General features: G+C 36.6%; 1 pseudogene; it reads left to right on the plus strand.

Annotated features, from left to right (window-relative positions):
- The first annotated feature begins 238 nt into the window (after positions 1–238).
- Positions 239–20,554, plus strand: part of LOC120355176 — a 64,184-nt pseudogene continuing 43,868 nt past the window's right edge.

Consider the following 20,554-nt stretch of genomic DNA (forward strand, 5'->3'; position numbering starts at 1 on the left):
GAAGCATTCAAAATTCAAAACTCAGTGCTGGTTAGCGGTTACAGCGCTACCAACATGGCAGTTTGGAAACAACTCTAATTTTCTGTTTTTGATAATTGAATTCTAAAATTATCTCTACCTGGAGAACCCATATATTTATTCATCCTTTAAACTTACATTCTAGAATGGTATTCTGAATCAAATTACCATTTTCTGTAGATTTGTAGTCATTTTTATTTCTAATCAGACAGCTGTCATAAAGAGTGAGTGAGCATGCTCTGTTTCTTTCACAAAACGAAACCATGGCGGCAGTAGTAAGGTTAAGTCGTGGTTTCCTTACAAACAAATATTTTTCAACAGTTTTCAAACAAACTGTAGTTAATCCTGTAAATATCAGACAGAGATTATGCTTTCACACTTCGCAGTTATTAAATGGTGAGTTTATATATTAATTATCATTGAAAACACTTGGTTACATTGCCCTTTACATGCATAACCTCCAAGTTATTGCTTCAAGGTGATGAGGTCAAACAATTTTATTTGTAAGACTACTGAAGAAATAAAATCTAAATACTGAAGCAAGTAAAAATAATTGAGCTCAAATTGCCTTATTCAGGTCTTTGGCACAAGACTTTCATTATTTTCCAAACATTGAGTTAACAATGTAAAGTAACTTAACACATTATTCTGCACCGTAATCAAATTGAACAAGCATACTATTCTTATTCTACAAAGTCTTCAAATAGAACTTTAGCTTATGTTACTCAATTTTAAAAATATAATTATACATTCCGATGTATCCTATTCTATAAGAAATGGGATCAGGTTTTATTAAGTTTAATAAAATTACAACATAGTTGAGACTTACTTATTAGGTTTCAAGAGCTATGTCTGAAAGATTCTGTTGCTCCTATGCTCATAAATGAATATTGAAATTTTTGTCAAGATTTACTTAAATAAGATAGAGAGTGATTTGTGAAGAGGTATTTTTAAAGTATATTATAAAGCAGGATCCTCACAATATCAATGAGCGTCACCGGTACAATGCGAATAAGGACTAATCATTCTTGCTTGGCCGAGCCAAGTGGGAATAGCATTAGAACCCATGGGAAAAATAACATAGATAAAATATAGCATAATAAGATATCCTATGGTATAGGTAGCCTAGTTAATATTTTAAATTTTACTGTTAACTCAAGCCGATAGTCCTAGGGTAGTTCTGTCTTGTGGAGCTATGTTACGCTGGTAGTCTCTCATACTGTCATACTGCTGCTGAGAGACTACCAGCGTCACATACAGTAGCTTCATGTAAAATAAGTACTACTAGGGCTATCGGCTTGAGTTGTCATTGAACATTTCAACATAAACACCCTATACCATGGGATATCTATTTATGCTATATTTCAATTCTAAATTAGGAAATTAAAAAAGTTTTGGGCAATAGCCTGTTTTTTTTCTTTTCCGATCATTGTATTGTTTGTGCTAACCTAATAAATAAATCTTTTCCATGATTCACAAAATGATACAGGACCAACACAATATAATACAGGATCAACACAATATTTGATACAAAACTTCCAAACATTGAATGAATTCTACAAGCCATGGGGTATCTTCTTATGCTTTCTTTTCTCTATCACTCTCTAATATAGTATTCATCAAATAGTTCAGAATTCAATAATAGTCGACAATGCAAACTGCAAAACATCCTAGCTTGAAAGTAATTTGTGTTTTGACATGTTTACAGTCCTTGGACAGGAGATAAAAATGCCCTCTTTGTCACCTACAATGACGGCTGGAACCATTGTGAGTAGAGAAGGATTGTGGGGATGGACGGACTTTTTTGCTCGAAATCCCCCTCCCCCCTCTCCCCCCTCGTCCATCCCTCCTCCCCTTCCCCCCGCCTGTAGGGCGGGGGGTGTTCTAAAAATAGATTTCCCCTTCCCCCTGTCCAGTGGAGGTGAGGGGGATAGAGAGAGAGAGGGTGATATATCTTTCTCTCTCTTTCTAAAAATAGATTTCCCCTTCCCCCTGTCCAGTGGTGGTGAGGGGGATAGAGAGAGAGGGAGATATATCTTTCTCTCTCTTTCTAAAAATAGATTTCCCCTTCCCCCTGTCCAGTAGAGGTGAGGGGGATAGAGAGAGAGGGAGATATATCTTTCTCTCTCTTTCTAAAAATAGATTTCCCCTTCCCCCTGTCCAGTGGAGGTGAGGGGGGTAAGATATCTCTCTCTCTCTCTCTCCAGGTGAGGGAAAAAAAATTTACCTTTTAGGAGGAAAAATTCCCTCTCTCTCTACTGTCAAATTGAAGTGAATCCATATTTCTACATCTAATGCTATGCTGACAGATTGAGGTGAATGATAGATGTGGGGAAAAAATCTCTTTGAGAGGGAAAAATTCCTTTGGTGTCAAATTAAAGTGAATTCATATTTCTACATCTAATGCTATACTGACAAATTGAAGTGAATCCATTTCACTCTACTATGATGACAGGTTCAAGAGATAGAGATCTCCTTCTTTTACTCGTGCCATCTCTTTCCCGCACCCTTTCCGAAAGGAAAGGAGATAAGAATCAATTGAGAAATTCTCTCCCAGTATAGATGAGAGGGAAAAATTCCTTTGGTGTCAAATTAAAGTGAATTCATATTTCTACATCTAATGCTATACTGACAAATTGAAGTGAATCCATTTCACTCTACTATGATGACAGGTTCAAGAGATAGAGATCTCCTTCTTTTACTCGTGCCATCTCTTTCCCGCACCCTTTCCGAAAGGAAAGGAGATAAGAATCAATTGAGAAATTCTCTCCCAGTATAGATGAGAGGGAAAAATTCCCTTGGTGACAGATTAAAGTGAATCCATATTACTCTAATCCAAAGTGAGGTCAATGACTCTCTCTATATCTAATTGAATTGAGAAATTCTCTCTCATCTAATGCTATAAATCTCTACGTTCTTTTACATTTTTTATCTGCAATATCGTACAAGCATTTCCAAAGTTCATCGGAATTTTTAACAACAGATAATGACGAATCATTTGTACAATCATAATGTAGATGACCGCTGTCTAGAATATTGAGCAGTTCGAAAATCTCAGATAGAATCGAAAAGTGTACATTTTCTGTTTTTGTTAACGGTAAATCAACATCTTGACATCCTGTTGAAAATTTAATATTCTTCGCAATTGAATCAAATTCATTAAATGAAATTGACATCAAGAGACGAGATAATGTTTTGAATTTTGAAAAACCATAACACTGCATCTCGCAGATGTTTGACGTGACTCGAATGAGGGGGAAAGAATTCTAAATTGATGAGATGCACGTGTTATAGGCGCACATGCACTAAAGATTACCCCACACGTGCTGTCTGCTCTAGCTCTAAATTGATGAGATGCACGTGTTATAGGCGCTCGTGCACTGAAGATTACCCCACACGTGGTGTCTGCTCTAGCTCTAAGCAGCAACTAAACTAAAAAACGTGAATGGGATATCGGAATGAAAAATCGTTTGAAGGCAGAAAACGTTTATTTACACATTTCACTACAACAATACATAACTTCATCTTCAATTCTAATTAGCTTATCTATACATAAATTATGAGGACGATAATAACATAGATAGTCTCTTATATCATTTAAATTCACCGTGCTTAGAAAAATGTCTTTCAATTGCTTCGCCAAATTATAATTTTCAGGAGTTGATTTCCTAATTGCACTTTCACACTCATCGTACCAATCAATACAGTTTTTTAACCTCACTTCCAATTCGTTGTCGGGAGCCAACCACTTTCTCGGATCCATGTTGTTGAGCGAATGAAGAAAACTAAGTGTAGGCAGGAACTATTATAGAGTAATTAAGCGGTCTTTCTTCATCAATTGACGATAGACAACATGTACGCGCTTTATGCAGTCTCAATGCATGCAGGCAATAAACACACTGTAGATCCTTTCCGTTGTAGAAGAATCCATAACGAGCAAAGTTTCTTTTCTGTGAATTTGTGTACATTGGAGCCATTTTCATACTTTGCATTCGATTGTTTTCGCACAAGAAATTATTTGTTTGATACATATTTTTAAACAACAAAGAATTATAATGTTGAGCAGAGAATAACGCACAGCGAGAATGTGGTTTATTTTTATGAATGTTGCATGCAGCATAACACCATGAACTAGTGAAAAAGCTGAAATCAGGTTTTGGAAAATCCTCTGGTATGCATTGTACGTTGCTATGCAATCTTCTTAAAAACTTTGCTTTCTCAGTTCCTTTTGTGAAAATTTTCTCATAAGCTGCAAGGTAATCACGTATTAATGACTCACTGTATTCTAAATCTCCATCTTCCCATTTTATTTTATGATAGTGACGTTCTAACCATGTTACATCGTTATACAATTTTGCACTCAATTCTGTCTTTGCAAATGGCGATTTGAAATGGAACACAATATAATTATTAAACTGATCAATTATGGCAAGTTCTTTCACAATAATTTGATTACAATCTTGTTTAAACCAGTGAAGATCAACCGTAGCAATTTAAGCACTCGCTTGACCTTCTTTCTCTTCGCGGGCTTTGTCTCTCCCCTCAGCGGCGGCGGCGGCGGATTCCTCAAATCCTCCTTTGTCCTCCTCCACCTGCAGCGGGTTCGGTAATCCTGCGTCTCTCCCCTCCTCCTCCTCCACCTCCAGCGGCTTCGGCGTACTGCACCTTGCTTCATAATAGAAACTATCAAGATCGCACTGAATACCAATAGAGCGAGTTTGTGGCTTGTCCAAAATATCAGAACACAAAGAATAGGACATGTTGGCTGTTCAAAGGTGAAACTGATAATGGCTTACATTTGTCGCAGTACACACCTTATATAACCTGCAGTGATGCACTCTATCAACAAATTACTGAACTTCTTTCACCATACTCGTGAGAGGTGTGTATTCCATCACACGATCGCTAATTAAAACGCAATACGCGGAAGTATTTGCAGGTACTGCACTTTTAAATTCCATTTCAATACGAACATCTGTCGATGATTTCAAATGACTTGGTTGGTGTGAACAATCTACAACAATCAGTGGTGTTGATTCACAAAATGTTTTAAAATCGATTTCTGTTCCGAGTTCGCTATTGATTGAATGATTATAATACGAGGGCGCGAAATCCAAGAACATCCGGTATAAAACCTCCTTCTTACCTAGCAGATTTTCATATGGATAATACTCACTGTTCAAATATACTTTAACATTGTAAATACCGCAGCTATCGAAATTAGATATTGATTTTTTTATTTTATTCTTACGATCAGTTTGAAATGCAATTATAACGTATTTTGGACTATCAAAACTCGATGTGGTACGAACTGCCCAAGAATGGTTAAGTGAATTTTGCAAATTTGGTAATTCACAAATTTCCCAATGGCGGAAACCTAATTTCAGTGGAGTGTCAGCATCGAGCAGTCTCAAAAATTTCAGTCTTACATGATCTTCTAAAGTTATGTAGGGCATGCGCCATTGCAGTTTTGTAATTTTCACACTAACGTTTGTTCCGCTTTGAGACTCAACACAATTTAGATCTGTCGGTGACCTCAATAAGACGAGTTCCTGTTTCAAATTTAAAATTATTCTTTGAAAATCTTCAAAAAACGGGAGGATTAATTTCAGCGGAACACAGAAAGTGAATGTATTATCCGTTAGCTCATATCCTGCTCTGTCAAAACCAGCCAAGTGATATGTGTTTTTATCGAGAGTATTTTTCACCAATATAGCTTTAATTGTGGATGTTAATCCAATCAATCTTGATTTAGAAATTTGCTGACCTGCTAATTCATATCGTATTTCGTCAAAAAGGTTACCGATTATGTTACTGCTTAATTTATAGTCTGCTGCAACTGGTGTATCGGCTGGGTCTTTTCCCGGTTTTGTACAGTTAACTGTTCCCTCAATCAATATGAATGATTTACAAGGTAAAGAATAGACATCTAAAGAATTTATGCCAATACGTGCTTCGTCAGAGTTTTTTATTTCCTGTCCCGAATAAACTGTATGAGTGTGAAATTGGAATTTAGTAATATCATTATAAAACTGAAGGTCTGTCTCCACATCCAGAATTTCACTAATTGCTGCCGCTCCCCCGCCTAACATGTCGCCAATCGACTATAATACCCAACTTTTCTAATATTCTCGCGCTCTTAGCCGACAAAGCACGTTTGTTTTTAGGTGTTGTCGCTATCGCGTTCCTTTCTCTAATGACTTGATTGGTCTTATTCGAACGTGGGTTGAAAATAAGATAACCCATTACTTTTCACGTATGTGCAACCTAATTGTAATTGTATCTCCGCGGAAATCAATAAACGATCCGTTCTGGTCCGTTACCTTTACATTAATAGTTTGAATTCGATGCGTATTCAAAGGTACATAAATAATCGGTGATGGTACTTCGTTTATTAAATAACCGCTAGGAACCTTTGGTAAAAATTCGTAGATTACATGTTTTTGTTTTCCCTCAGAGTAACTGCCGCAAGCTAAATTACACTCAACAAGAATACTGTCAACGCTTGTTATGTTAACCAAATGTTTGGAATAATGCCATTTATTTGGCTGCAAAACAACATTATCAAAACCAAGTATCTTAGCAATCGAATCAGAACGTGTTAAATCAATGGCTTTATCAGAATGAATTTCAATCTTCATAGTATTTACGTTTGCACGTATAATAAGTTTATTCTTCTTGTCATCAATATTCAATTTATTCTTTAAAGATTTTATAATATCCTCAACTTCATATGCACCAGTATCCAACTCGATTAATCTATCACCATATTTGAAGCTGGAATTTGTTCCTTTGTTAATGTTTGCAATACTATTGTAACTGGAAAAATTAATCAATCCAATTTCCCATTCGCGATTTTTATCCAATTCTATAATTTCTTGTAAATGTTCATAGAGATCACTTGTGTTAGATCGTAATGTAATAACCACCATCTTGTGTGTTCACCACAATCACTTAATTACAACTGATTTGCAAGAAACAATAATGTAAGATGACCACAAAAATCGCTATTTAATGGTTGCATATGCTCTACATTATAAAATATATTTACTCCATTTTCTTTTTTCCAATATTTGTCCAATTCGTATGGAGGTTGTAAATTTCCAATCGGATCAAAATACCAAACATTAGAACCAATTTTCTTATATGCTACCCAGTGTGTCCCATCCTCGCTTTCCCTTGCTAAATTCACAATGGCATTCTCGTTTTTTAGAATTTTTTTGGGTAATGCATCTAGCATATATATGCCTCTTAACCGAATCTGTAATAATTTCAACCAATCAATCAAATCATAATTACTCAATTCTCCTTCAATATTCATGTCTTCTTCTTCTTCTTCTTCCTACTCTTCTTCGTTGTTCTACGTTTCTTAACTTGAGGGAATAAACTCACTCCATATGATGCTGGTGGGGGTGGGGGTAGAAGTCTACCACCACTTTTAGGAAAAGGCTTCAAAAAATATCCTTTTCCTGCAATATGCTTTTTCAACTGAGCTATAGCTTTGCGTCTAATATCGTTACTATAACTTCTCCTCTCCCCCTTCTTCTTCTTCTTCTTTCTCAAAGTCCCACCAAACGCCGCTTTAGCTTTCATAACGTTTGTAACAAGATAGCTAAGTGCTTTCTCGGCAAGGGGTGTTTGAGGATTTTTGAAAATGTCCCATGCAGCGTTCGCTAGAGCCCTGTCAGCTACCGCCCGAGTTTTATTATCACTATTTTGAGTATAGGCTATATCGTGGGCCTTGCAAGCTTTATCTAACGAATTTATGCCTTGATCACCTCTCTTTAACCTTTCATTAACCTTTGTGCCCGGGCCACACCACTCGTATCCGGGAATATGATATTCTTCCCCAAGGTTATCAATTACCTTATTTAGAATAGTTGATGTTACATTACCTGCCAAACCTTTAAAAACTCTTGCCGCTGAACTCAAGATTCCTTTACCCCGTTTCCTCGAACTCTGCTTTTTTCTCCTACATACCATTTTTCATTACCTTTCAACTCAATGGTTGAACATTAACTGAGGTTAATTAATTAATCAATACATCAACTTGATTTGGTTTAATGTTCAACCAATGAGTTGGAAGTGAATTCATATTTCTACATCTAATGCTATACTGTCAGATTGAAATGATACATTGCTTGAATGATAAGAATATTATTTCAAATCTGAAAGGTGAATGTGATTTGAAAAGGGAAGAAATGATGCTGGGCCACCCACATCTGTGGGAGCACGAGAAGGAGGGGGCGAGAAGCTGCCAGCGCTTACCTCTAGCGCTGAGTCTACTGAGCATGCTCACAACAAACTATAAAAGACGGGCTCACCTTATTTAAATTATCATTCACAACAGAGCAGCTGAAGCATTTCTTCTTCACTGTGTGATATTCATTACAAACTTATCAACATCGTCAACAACAACAGGTAAGAATTGAAAACAATTTTTTATCAAATATACACACATTTTATTGATCTATTCATCTATTCACATACATCTATACAATTCGTAACACATAAGTGTCCAAATTGTATACAGATATAAAAATTGTTAAGCTTTAACAATTTTTATATCTGTCCAATTTGGGCACTTATGCGTAACTACTAACACATAATTTTTACACGTTTCGTTGAATTGCTGAATTTTTCCCGCATCAATGCAGGAAGCGAATCTTTGAGGTAGATACACCTCGCATTTGCTTCCTGCATTGATTATTTTTAAAATTATGCGTCGGCCGTGCTGGTTTGTGTGCTCCCTCGCGGACACGATGCGGTATGGTTGATCCTCCTCTAACTCGCGCAACGGGACCCATGGCTTGGGTAGTGGTTTGTTAACGAGTTCTACAAAGCCCAATTCAGCCTCCTTTATTAAGGGTACGAGAGAGGAGTCCTCATCCAGCATACGTTTCTGTTGAAAAATATTTGATTAGTGTCTTATTTGTTTCAGATCTCTACATCAGATTATCATCGAATTCTCTGCATAAAGTGAGTAATATCAGTTATTGAAATATCATTGTTGCATGATCGAGTACTTTTAACAATAATATCTAATCAGTTCAAATAATATTTCCTTAGCATCAATTCGGTTCGTAATTTCCTTTACATTCCAAGCACTTCAAATAATATTGGTAACAATGTTGCATGATTGGCTACTTTAAATAATAATAATATCTAAGCAGTTCAAATAATATTTCCTTAGCATCAATTCGGTTCGTAATTTCCTTTACATTCCAAGCACTTCAAATAATATTGGTGACATTTATGCATGAGTGGCTACTTTAAATAATAATAATATCTAAGCAGTTCAAATAATATTTCCTTAGCATCAATTCGGTTCGTAATTTCCTTTACATTCCAAGCACTTCAAATAATATTGGTAACATTGTTGCATGATTGGCTACTTTAAATAATAATATCTAAGCAGTTCGAATAATATTTCCTTAGCATCAATTCGGTTCGTAATTTCCTTTACATTCCAACCACTTCAAATAATATTGGTAACATTGTTGCATGATTGGCTACTTTAAATAATAATAATATCTAAGCAGTTCAAATAATATTTCCTTAGCATCAATTCGGTTCGTAATTTCCTTTACATTCCAACCACTTCAAATAATATTGGTAACATTGTTGCATGATTGGCTACTTTAAATAATAATATCTAAGCAGTTCAAATAATATTTCCTTAGCATCAATTCGGTTCGTAATTTCCTTTACATTCCAACCACTTCAAATAATATTGGTGACATTTATGCATGATTGAATACTTCAAACGATAATATCTCATAATACCATTTCTAATCAGTTCGAGGAAATATTGCTTGCATTCTAATCAGTTCAAATAATATTCAGATCAAATAATATTCATATCAAATAATCAAAGACTCGTATGTGCACAGATTTTTTATCAATCAATCACAGAAAAAAAAATCTGTGCATACACAAGTTAATAATATTTGTTGAAACTAACCTTTGATTGAGGGAGCACGCTATCCTCTTCGCCGCTGACTTCACCCTCCTCGAAGTCGAGTTTCCTCTTCGCCTGCCTCTGCCTGATGTTGTTCGACAGCGTCGTCAACACAGCACGCCGCGGAGCCCACGTAGCTGCTGGACGCAAGCGTTGGATGGGGCTGTCCGGAATCACCATCTCGCCCCCTGGTGATGTCGGACGGTGTGGAGCGGCTGCAGTGGAGGCAGGAGCGGAGGCGGCAGCAGCAGAAGAGCTGGCACAGGACTCGGCAGCTTTGCGCTGCCAGTAGTTTAGCACATGCTGCGGAGGCGGGCTATCCGGCAGGATAAAGGACGGCGAACTCATCTCGTGTGTGTGTGTGAAGTCTCTGTTGTCTCTGATGTAAATGGTGATTTTCCTCTCATCGCTCGTGTTTATATAGCATTCGTTTCTCTCTCTCTGTTCCAGACACGTGCGAGCGAGAGCGTGCCACAAGGCGAAAAAATTCGAATTTCTCCCCCAACAACAACACGTGTTTCCAGATCGTTATCAGATTGTAAGTATGCCACACACGATCATTTTTCGAATAGCATCCATGTGTTAGAAGACGAAAAAAAAATCTCGTCTAGAACTTAGCATGAGACATTGCTAGAAATCCCCAATAAAACCCATGATTCTAATTTTGTTAATCAATGTTAGATCCTTCAACATCAAAGTAAGAGCATCTCATTTTTCAAACATGAATCTTGTCAGCGTTTTCTATCATCAATATGACATTTTAATATTTTAACTGTAGCAAAGTTGTTGCATTTCATTTATTTACAATATTGCACACATACTTGATTTTGATCTTTCTTTGTCAATCCTGTTCTAAGCCTGTCTCATCTGCAGAATCTCGAAAAAAATTCCAGATAACTTGATTTAATTGTTCTTCTGTTAAATGAGCATTGTTTTCTATTATAACTTTTTTAATTTTATCGATAGAGTCTTTAAGATGGGCGCACGGACATCTCCACGAATCGGGGAAGTCACCATCGCCCCAGAATTTATCATATGATGAACCGTATAAATCACAAACAAGAATATGATTATAGCTATCACTATGCCAAACTCCTAATTTTTCATAGTCTCTCACAAAAGTTAAATATTGTAGATTTGTCCATCCTTTTTCTGCTAACTGTGCCAATATATCTAGGTGCGTGTCCAAGAGTTCACTTAATTTATATTGATATCTCATTTTTTCTAAAGGAACAGAATGGTATTCACTTAATTGATTAAAATGTCTATCTATAATGAATTGAACGAACAAATCTGAAGACTTGTTCTCCACACCAAACACATTATCCATCTCAGTACACTAGCTTGATGTTGTATCAGCAAAGAGAAGATCACAACTAACAGAGTACCTTGCTCCAGCTTATTATTATTATTATTATGAAAAGCACACTCTAGCGATAATTTATTGTACTTTATAGCACTCTATTTCTAATAAATATTTCACACCATAGGGGAATAGCATTCTCGATTCAGTTATTAAATATTTCACAACATAGAGGAATAGCATTCTCGATTCAGTTATTAAATATTTCATTGTTTTCACAGCATTTTCTCACCTCTCAACTCGAGTTCCGAACCTCATAACCAGTTGAGCTCTCGTCGAGACAACACAGCTGAGAGGAATCATAGGACGCTGACCTGAGAGGAATCAATCATAGCATAATCATCTACACCTGTATCCTGCTATCTACACCTGTATCCTGCTATCTACACTCGAGGAGATTCACGCAGCATCAAGCACTACATGTAAGTACATTTTTACTTTGATTTTATCCTCTGAGGAGGAAAATAGTCCTCCGAGGAGAGGTTTTCTCCTCCGATGACTATTTTCTCCTCCGAGGACAGGTTTTCTCCTCCGACGACTATTTTTCTCCTCCGAGGACAGGTTTTCTCCTCGGAGGAGAAAAAACCTTCTACAATATACTGCATGCATGCGATTTATCTTTAGAATATGCTATATCCGGAACATCCAAGCCCCGCTCTTCTTTCTCACACTCATCGTATAAACAAAACGGTAAATGAATTACTTTTTCAGTTGGTTCACCGATAATATATTTACAATAGACACATTGCAGATAGAATGCATTTTTATGTAAGAAATAACCATTTCTCGCAAAATACTCTGCTTTATTGCGTAATGATTTACAAAAGTCACAATGTAGATGGTGTGGAGGTAGTTTTTCAAAGTACTCTCCTTGGACGGATGAATCTTCTACACAATTAAAAGTTGAATATCTTTCTTCATATTCTCGTAGAATATTATTATCGTAATTCTCCTCTTCAATTGTTATATTATCTTTCCTTCTACAGTTGGACTGTACCTTGCATGTTCTATTGCTGGTATGTCACTTTCTTCCCATTTTCCCAAATAAATTGAACAAAATACACATCGCACAATGTCTGGTGGAGATGAGAATATAAATCCCTCTTTCGCCATGTTTTCCGCGGACAAATGCGGAGAAGATTTCAACCATCTTTTATCAAAAGATAATAATCTTAATCTTTCATGCAACATTATGTGATCTTGAGATATCATTTTCACACACCCTTCTTCTACCAATGACAATTCACAACTAAACATGTTGTTGTACTCTATCTCATCCTGATTGTTTTGTTTTTTCAGAATCATGCCGAGGGAACGCAGACTACGTGGTATCAATTCCGCAGCAGCTTGCCATCGCATCAGCCTCGATGAGGAGGATATCGACATCACCAGCGTGCTCGAGAGCTCGAAACGTCGAGTTTTCGATATAATTAGGGAACATGCCGCACGCTATGATGGGAATGTAAAATGGTTCATCGTCCTCAACGTTTTGCTGTATAAATTAGTGGTGATGGATGACAAGCAGGTTGGTGACTCTGTCTCATCTCTAATAAATCTACATAGTTACTCCAACATAGCACTAAATGTGCTTGAGAACTATGAAGAGTTTAATGAGCATTTCATGTTAGCTGTGAGAAAAATCCTCTCATCTTTTGAAAATTTTGTAAGACATGGGAGTGGATGGGTGCTAAAGAAAATTGAATCACTGGATGTGAACGTGATTAAATTTAATCCTATATACACATCCAGTTTCATTCAGACACCCCAGTTTTTGAAAAACAAAAATTGTATTATAAATGTGAAAAATCTCTCTGACGAAAAATGCTTTTTATGGTCAGTGCTCGCGTATTTCCATCAGAAGCCGAGGAACTCAGACTTAATTGTAAAGTATTTGAGCAAGTTTGCTCACACACTTAATACGCGAGGTGTAAATTTCCCGGTGACGACACGCGATATTAAGAAATTTGAAATACTCAATCCGGACATTGCAATTCACGTCATCGCATATGACAACAAAAAGTTTTTCCCCTTCCGTACAAGCATTTTCCGCACTCGTAAACACCAAATTAATCTTTTAATGCTAAAAGGCGATGCAGGAAAAACTCATTTCTGTTTAGTAAATACCGCGAACGGGAAAAATCTTGTCTTCTCTGTCACCTTTCAAAACACAAGGGTCAAGTACATGTTTGAAATTTCTGTTTTCACCGGTTCACATCAGACAAAACTCGAAATGTAGACGGTAAAGCAAATTTGTTGAAACATGTGGAACTTTGTTGCAAGTTTGAATCTCAGCGCGTTTCATATCCTAATCGCGGAGAGACAATTAAATTCAAGAAACTAGGCGCGACGTTGAAGAAAAAGTACACCATTTACGCGGATTTAGAAACAGACGTTGTTAATATCGATAATGATGATGATGATGATTCCGATTCTGATGAAATTACTCGTAGTTACACAAAGAAAACGGCGCGACATATTCCCTGCGGGTATTGTTTCGTTGTTATCGATGTTAACGGGGAAATCGCTCACGGACCTGTACTCCATAGATCGAGTAGTTTAGACGAAAAAATCATGGAGAAATTTCTTCAGGAAATTACAGATCTCGGTGACATTTTGTATGAGGATATGAAACGAGAAATTCCGATGCAAGCTTTATCCGAGAGTCAAGAGCGTGAATTTCAAAATTCAGTAAACTGCGGGCTTTGTGCTGAACCGTTTTTAGACAGCGATATTAAATGTCGTCACCACGCGCATGAAACCGGTAATTACTTGTGTGCGGCACATGTTTCTTGTAATTTAACAGCTCGTACTCCGGAGTACATATCGTGTTATTTTCTAATTTCTCCGGTTTTGATTCGCATTTTATTCTAAAATCGCTCGGTAAATGTAAAAAAGAAATTTCCTGCATCGCAAATACGTCAGAGAGATTTTTGACACTTTCAGTAGGCAAAATTAAATTTTTAGATTCCTACAAGTTTATGTCTGAATCCTTGGAAGTATTGGTGCGTAATTTGGTAGAGAGTACAGACATGGAAAAGAAGTTCGAACGATTATTTTCGGTGTTTGATGATCCACCTCGCGAACACAGACAGCTCTTGTTGAAAAAAGGAGTATATCCCTACTCGTACATGAGCTGTCCCGAAAAATTCGCGGAAACATCGCTTCATCCCATCGAATGTTTTCATAACGACTCAACTGATACACCTCTGTCTCGCGAAGAATATGAGCATGCGCAAAGAGTGTTCTCAACATTCAAGCTGAAAAATCTGGGTGAATATCACGATTTTTATTTATGTTTGGACGTAATGCTATTAGCAGTAGTTTTTGAATCCATGAGGTCTACGCTTTTTAGCTCATACGGCCTCGATGTGACCCATTTTGTTTACCTCGCGCACTTCACCTGGAATTGCATGCTGAAACACACTAAAGTCGAACTGGAATTACTAACAGATCCGGACATGCATCTTATGTTTGAGGCGGGAATAAGAGGCGGGGTCTCATTTATCGGTAAACGTTATTGTGAGGCGAATAACAAACATCTACCCGAAACATACGATCCTTCAAAACCGTCTAATTATCTGCTTTATATCGATGCAAACAGTTTATACTTGGAAGCTATGAGCCGAAGCTTGCCTGTTGGAAATTTCAAATTCCTCTCAGAGGAAGAAATTTCCAGCCTTGATTTCGTGAATTTGGACAGCAATTCAGAAACCCGGGTATATAATAGAATGCGATCTCAAGTACCCCCAAGAGTTACATGATAAGCATGCGAGCTTCCCCCTCGCCCCTCTCCACCAAACCCCGCCGCGCGAATTGCTGTCGAACTACCAAACAAATGAGAACGGTCAAACTGGAACCAAAAAGCTCATGAACACACTTTTCAACCGTGAAAAGTACATTGTTCACTATGTCAATTTAAAGCTCTACCTCCAGCTCGGTTTGAAATTATTGAAAGTGCATCGCGTCATTAGCTTTTCCCAATCTCCCTGGCTGAAAAGCTACATCGACTTCAATATCCGGAATAGACAGAACGCGAAAAATAAATTTGAAATATCCTTCTTTAAGGCCTGTTGCAACTTAATTTTTGGCAAGACAATTCAGAGTAGTCGTAAGCAAATGAATGTTAAAATTATCACGGATGAAAAACGGTTAGATAAGTACATTTCAAACCCTCTATGTAAACGCTGGCAAATAATTAGTCCGAACGTGATCGCGGTTTTCTCTCGTAAGTTGGAACTTAAAATGAACAAGCCTGTCTATTCCGGCTTCAGTGTACTGGAGTTGAGTAAATTCCATATGTACGATTTTTTCTATTGTAAATTACAAAAAATTATACCGTGGGATCGTATAGAACTGTGCATGACTGACACCGACAGTTTTCTTCTAACCTTAAAGTCAAAGATGTGTATCAGTTGATTAGAGAAAATTTGTCCCTTTTCGATACTTCTAACTATCCACCTTCCCACCCTTGCTTTTCCATGGAGAGGAATAAAGTTGTAGGAAAGTTCAAGGATGAGACCGGGTCAAAGCCTGTCCATAGATTTCTCGGACTTAGATCCAAACTTTACTCATATTTAGTTTGTAACGAGAATAAAGAACTTGTAAATAAATGTATAGCAAAGGGTGTACAGAGCGGAGTAAAATGTAGAAAGCTTAATTTTAATTTATATATGAAATCATTGTTTGAACGTAGTGAACATGTAGAAAAATTTAATATGTTAAGATCGTATAATCACACCATGTATCAGGTTGAATGTGCAAAAATCTGTTTGAGCCCTTATGATGATAAGAGGTATATTGCTGAGAATGGTGTTGATACTCTCCCTTTCGGTCATTATAGTCTCAACACTCTAAGTGATTGATCAGTATGTCCCATGACAATCATCCAACACCACTGATTTTGATTTGTCTGTTGTAAATATCATGAATATTATTAGATCTAAGTTAGCTTTAGAGCTTCATAGCGTGCCGCGTGTGAACTATCCCACTCGCAAATATGAGTTGAAAAGTGAAAAAGACTTGCTTCAAGCCGATCTCATTGAGATGACAAGTTTATCACTTTTTAATAAGGGTTACAAATATATCTTAGCTGTTATTAATTGTTTTTCAAAATTTGCATATTGTGTACCATTAAAAGACAAGACAAGCCAATCTGTATTTAACGCTCTCGAGCCAATTATTTCTAAAAATAAAGGAGTTAAGCTGTTCCAAACAGATCAAGGAACAGAATTCTTTAATTTAAAAGTTAAAGCATTATTAGATAGATATAGTATTAAACATTATCATGTTTTTACTGATAAGAAAGCCTCCATAGTTGAAAGGTTTAATAGAACACTTAAAGCAAAAATTTATAGATATTTAACTGAACATGGAACCAAAAACTGGTCATCACAACTAGACAGTTTAGTTCGAGATTATAATGCAACAATGCATTCATCCATTAGAATGAAACCTGAAGATGTGAGGAGAAAAGATCGTAATCATGTTTTAATGTCATTGAATTCTGCATTCAATAGACGATATAAATTGAAAAATTCAAAACCGAAATTTAAGCTAGGAGATGTTGTACGAATCTCAAAGAAAAGGGTTCTTTTCGATAAATCTTATAACATAAACTGGAGCGCAGAGTATTTTGTAATTCATTCTATATTTCCTTCTCAACCTGTAACATATAGCTTGCGAGATCTAAATGGAGAAGTAATTAGTGGTAGGTTTTATGCAGAAGAAATTAAAAAAACACAATTAAATGAATCGGAGAGACAAGTGTATTTGATTGAAAAAATATTAAAACGTGATAAAAAAGGACTGCTAGTGAAATGGATTGGGTTTTCAACACCTAGTTATATTAGTAAGGATCAACTATTAGATGAAAAATAATCTTTTGTAATCTATTGTAAATAACACGTACATTTATTGTAAATAATCTATTGTAAATATCACATACATTTATTGTAAATAATCTATTGTTAATCTATTGCAAATACATTCCATTCAGTGTAAAAATATGACAAAGATTTGGTGTAAATATAATACGTCTCTATCAAAAAATGCTTCTCAGTTTCATTTTAATCTGAAGTTTTATTTGCTAAGGCTCAAGCGTACTCGTGAAGAGGGTGCGGGAGAGAGAGGGTGCGGGTGAGAAACTTCTATCAGTGCATTGAAAGGGGAGAGCGCTTGCATCCCGATGTGATAAGCTATGGTGTGTGGTGTCTAGCCCACAATCTCTTCCTCCTTGATAACTTATCAGTTCCTTATCAGATCGCATGCTGTACACGTGACTAACATGATTCCGATAGTAAATTTCGACAATGTTATAAGAGAGAAAGAAATGCCAACATGGTGTAAAAATGGTAAGTTATTACCACATAATGCAAGGATCCTTATAATAGGCTCTTCAGGTTGTGGCAAGACCAATTTACTATTTAATTTAATTTTTTCAAAGAATGGGTTGAGATTTAAAACTATATACTTGCACATGAAGAGCGAGTATCAAGATAAGTACTTGTTTTTGAGAAAAGTCTTTTCAAAAATGAAGGGTATTGAATTTCATATAAACAGCAATTCGGAATCTATAGCTCACCCCAACAAAGCTCTCTCTCGTCGGTTATGTCGAGTGAGTAAACGTGTGTCAGTTCGGCTCCGTCTTCTAACAGATATTTCGTAGGGTTATACAGTTCAATTCACTTCAAATTATACATCTAGTTATTCAGTTTCTCGAGCTTAATTCAATAGTGAAATTATATTTTTGATTAACTCACACTCTTTTTATTTATCTTGAAAAAACATTCCTAAATCTTCAGTTCACCTTCTCGCCTATAAAAGTGTAACCACGGTACACGATGGTTCGACCGAATAGAGGCACACCGAAGAATGAGGTCAATGCTCCGAAGCCAGCTATTTCTGGAGCATTGTCCGAAGAGACCCTCCTCATTATTCGACAGCAAATCGAAGAGTCTGTCCACAGTGCTGTATCAATGGCTGTGAAATCTATTTTCGAGGAACTTCAGGCATTGAAGGAGGAGAACAAACAGCTGCACGATAGAATTCGTGAGCTGGAGGTGTCTTGTCACCTGAAGGTCGACGACCTCGAGCAATATGGGCGCCGACATTCTATACGTATTTTTGGGATCCCGGAGAGTGACAAAGAAGACACGGACCTGCTGGCGCTCGATGTCTTTAACAAGAAGCTGAACGTGCCCGTGACTTTGGCGGATGTCAACCGCTCGCATCGCGTTGGAAGGCGTCAACCACCTCAACAAGGGCAAGCTAAACCCAAGGACCGACCCATCATAGTTCGACTCTGCAGCTACCGGACCAGGAAGATGATCTTCGACGCTAAGAGGAAGCTGAAGGGTTCCGGCGTCACCATTCGCGAGGATCTGACTGCGGAGCGCCTCAAGATCCTCAACGCTGCGGCCGACCGTCATGGGCATAGGAATGTCTGGTCATCGGACGGGAGGATCAAGATCTCTATCGGCGAGGGAGGATCCAAGAGGGTCCACACAGTCGAGAGGATGACCGACCTTCAAAAAATAAAGGTAAATTAAATCATTTCAGGATTCGATTACTAAGGTGCCCTTCACTACAAAAATAGGAAATTCGTATTAAACATTTCACAATAGATATACCTTGGCATTTTTCATGAGCTGGCTTTCTGTTCTATAAATGAATCTTTCCACTGCTATTTATGATTATGTATGAGGCAATTATTTCAAACTAAGGAGATCCACATTTGTTAATACTGATTAATAATTTATCTTGATATTAATTCCCAAAACTACGTTCAATGCATCAACTACTATACTCCAGAGGGTACTTAGAGAATCATTATCTCTATTCTTACTAATAATTATTACATCTCTTACCAAAATTATTTCCATAATTAATAATTTTCGAAATGCTGAATTTCAAATAAATTGGATGATTAACATACGTTATAGATATGGATGTAATCTATAGGTAAAGATAGTAATCTCTTCTATATTGTTGTACATAATGATATCTCCTACTGTTGCCACAGCTCGAGCAATAGAAGCAAATGTGTGAAGAATTATTGATAGAACGGAGGGGTGGGTAGTCTGTTCATATGCTTATATAGGGGCTGTGTTTCATTTAATGTTATCTTAGACATTCATCACTAAAATATTACAGTTCTCAATTTACTACTTTTATTGTTATTGCAACTCCTAATAGTTAATTATACTTCTAATACTATATAATATTTTTCACACTTCACCGTTCAATCCTATTTAAAACTCATCTAAAATAATCTAGCACTTTCTCCATCGTCTCCTCTACTTCTTATTTTTCTTTCTAATTTCTCTTCTTGATCTTATATTATAATGATTACTTGAATATTGTTGTTTGCGATGATGATTATTATTCTTTTCTATTCTTCTTCTTCTTCTTCGTCTTCTTCTTCTTCTCTTCTTCTTCTTCTTCTTCTTTCTTCTTCTTCTTTTCTTCTTCTTTTCTTCTTCTTTTCTTCTTCTTCTTCTTCTTCTCTTTCTTTTTCTTTTCTTCTTCTTCTTCTTTTCTTCTTCTTCTCTCCTTGATTAATTCAAGATCACAATACGATGTTCTATTTCTTATTCTATAGTTCAGTTTCATAAGTTCTTCTCAATTTGTGCACATTCCTTCTTTCTCTTCTTTTCTTCCCCATTGTTATCATTATTTTCCCTGTGATTTTTCACTAGCTATCCAGCATGTTCAAATGTTTATTTCTCTTTCTATATCTATTTATCTTCCTACCTTTTCTCTTTCTATCTGATTACCTTCTACTAGTATCCATATATTATATTATAATATCCATATATTTATCCATATAATATTCGATTCTTTCCCACATTGAATCATACTATTCCTCTTCAATTTTATGGGGATATTATTCATTATCAGTTGTATTATGTATCTTTTCTCAATTGATAACTTTCTTCAAAGATTTTTCGTTTTTCTGCTGGCTTTTTCTTCTCTTTTTCAGTTTTTACTGGATCCCATTTCGCTCTATCTCCACCATGAACACGATCTTCCACTACTGGATTCCATCTCTCTCTATCTCCACTTGGACTCGATTTTCCACCACTGGATTCCATCTCTCTCTGTCTCCACTTGGACTCGATCTTCCACTACTGGATTCCTTCTCGCTTACCTCCACTTGGACCCGATTCTTCCACTACTGGATACCTACTCGCTCTATCTCCACTTGGACCAGA

The sequence above is a fragment of the Nilaparvata lugens genome, chromosome Y, assembly GCF_014356525.2.
Source record: "Nilaparvata lugens isolate BPH chromosome Y, ASM1435652v1, whole genome shotgun sequence".
Taxonomy (NCBI): domain Eukaryota; kingdom Metazoa; phylum Arthropoda; class Insecta; order Hemiptera; family Delphacidae; genus Nilaparvata; species Nilaparvata lugens.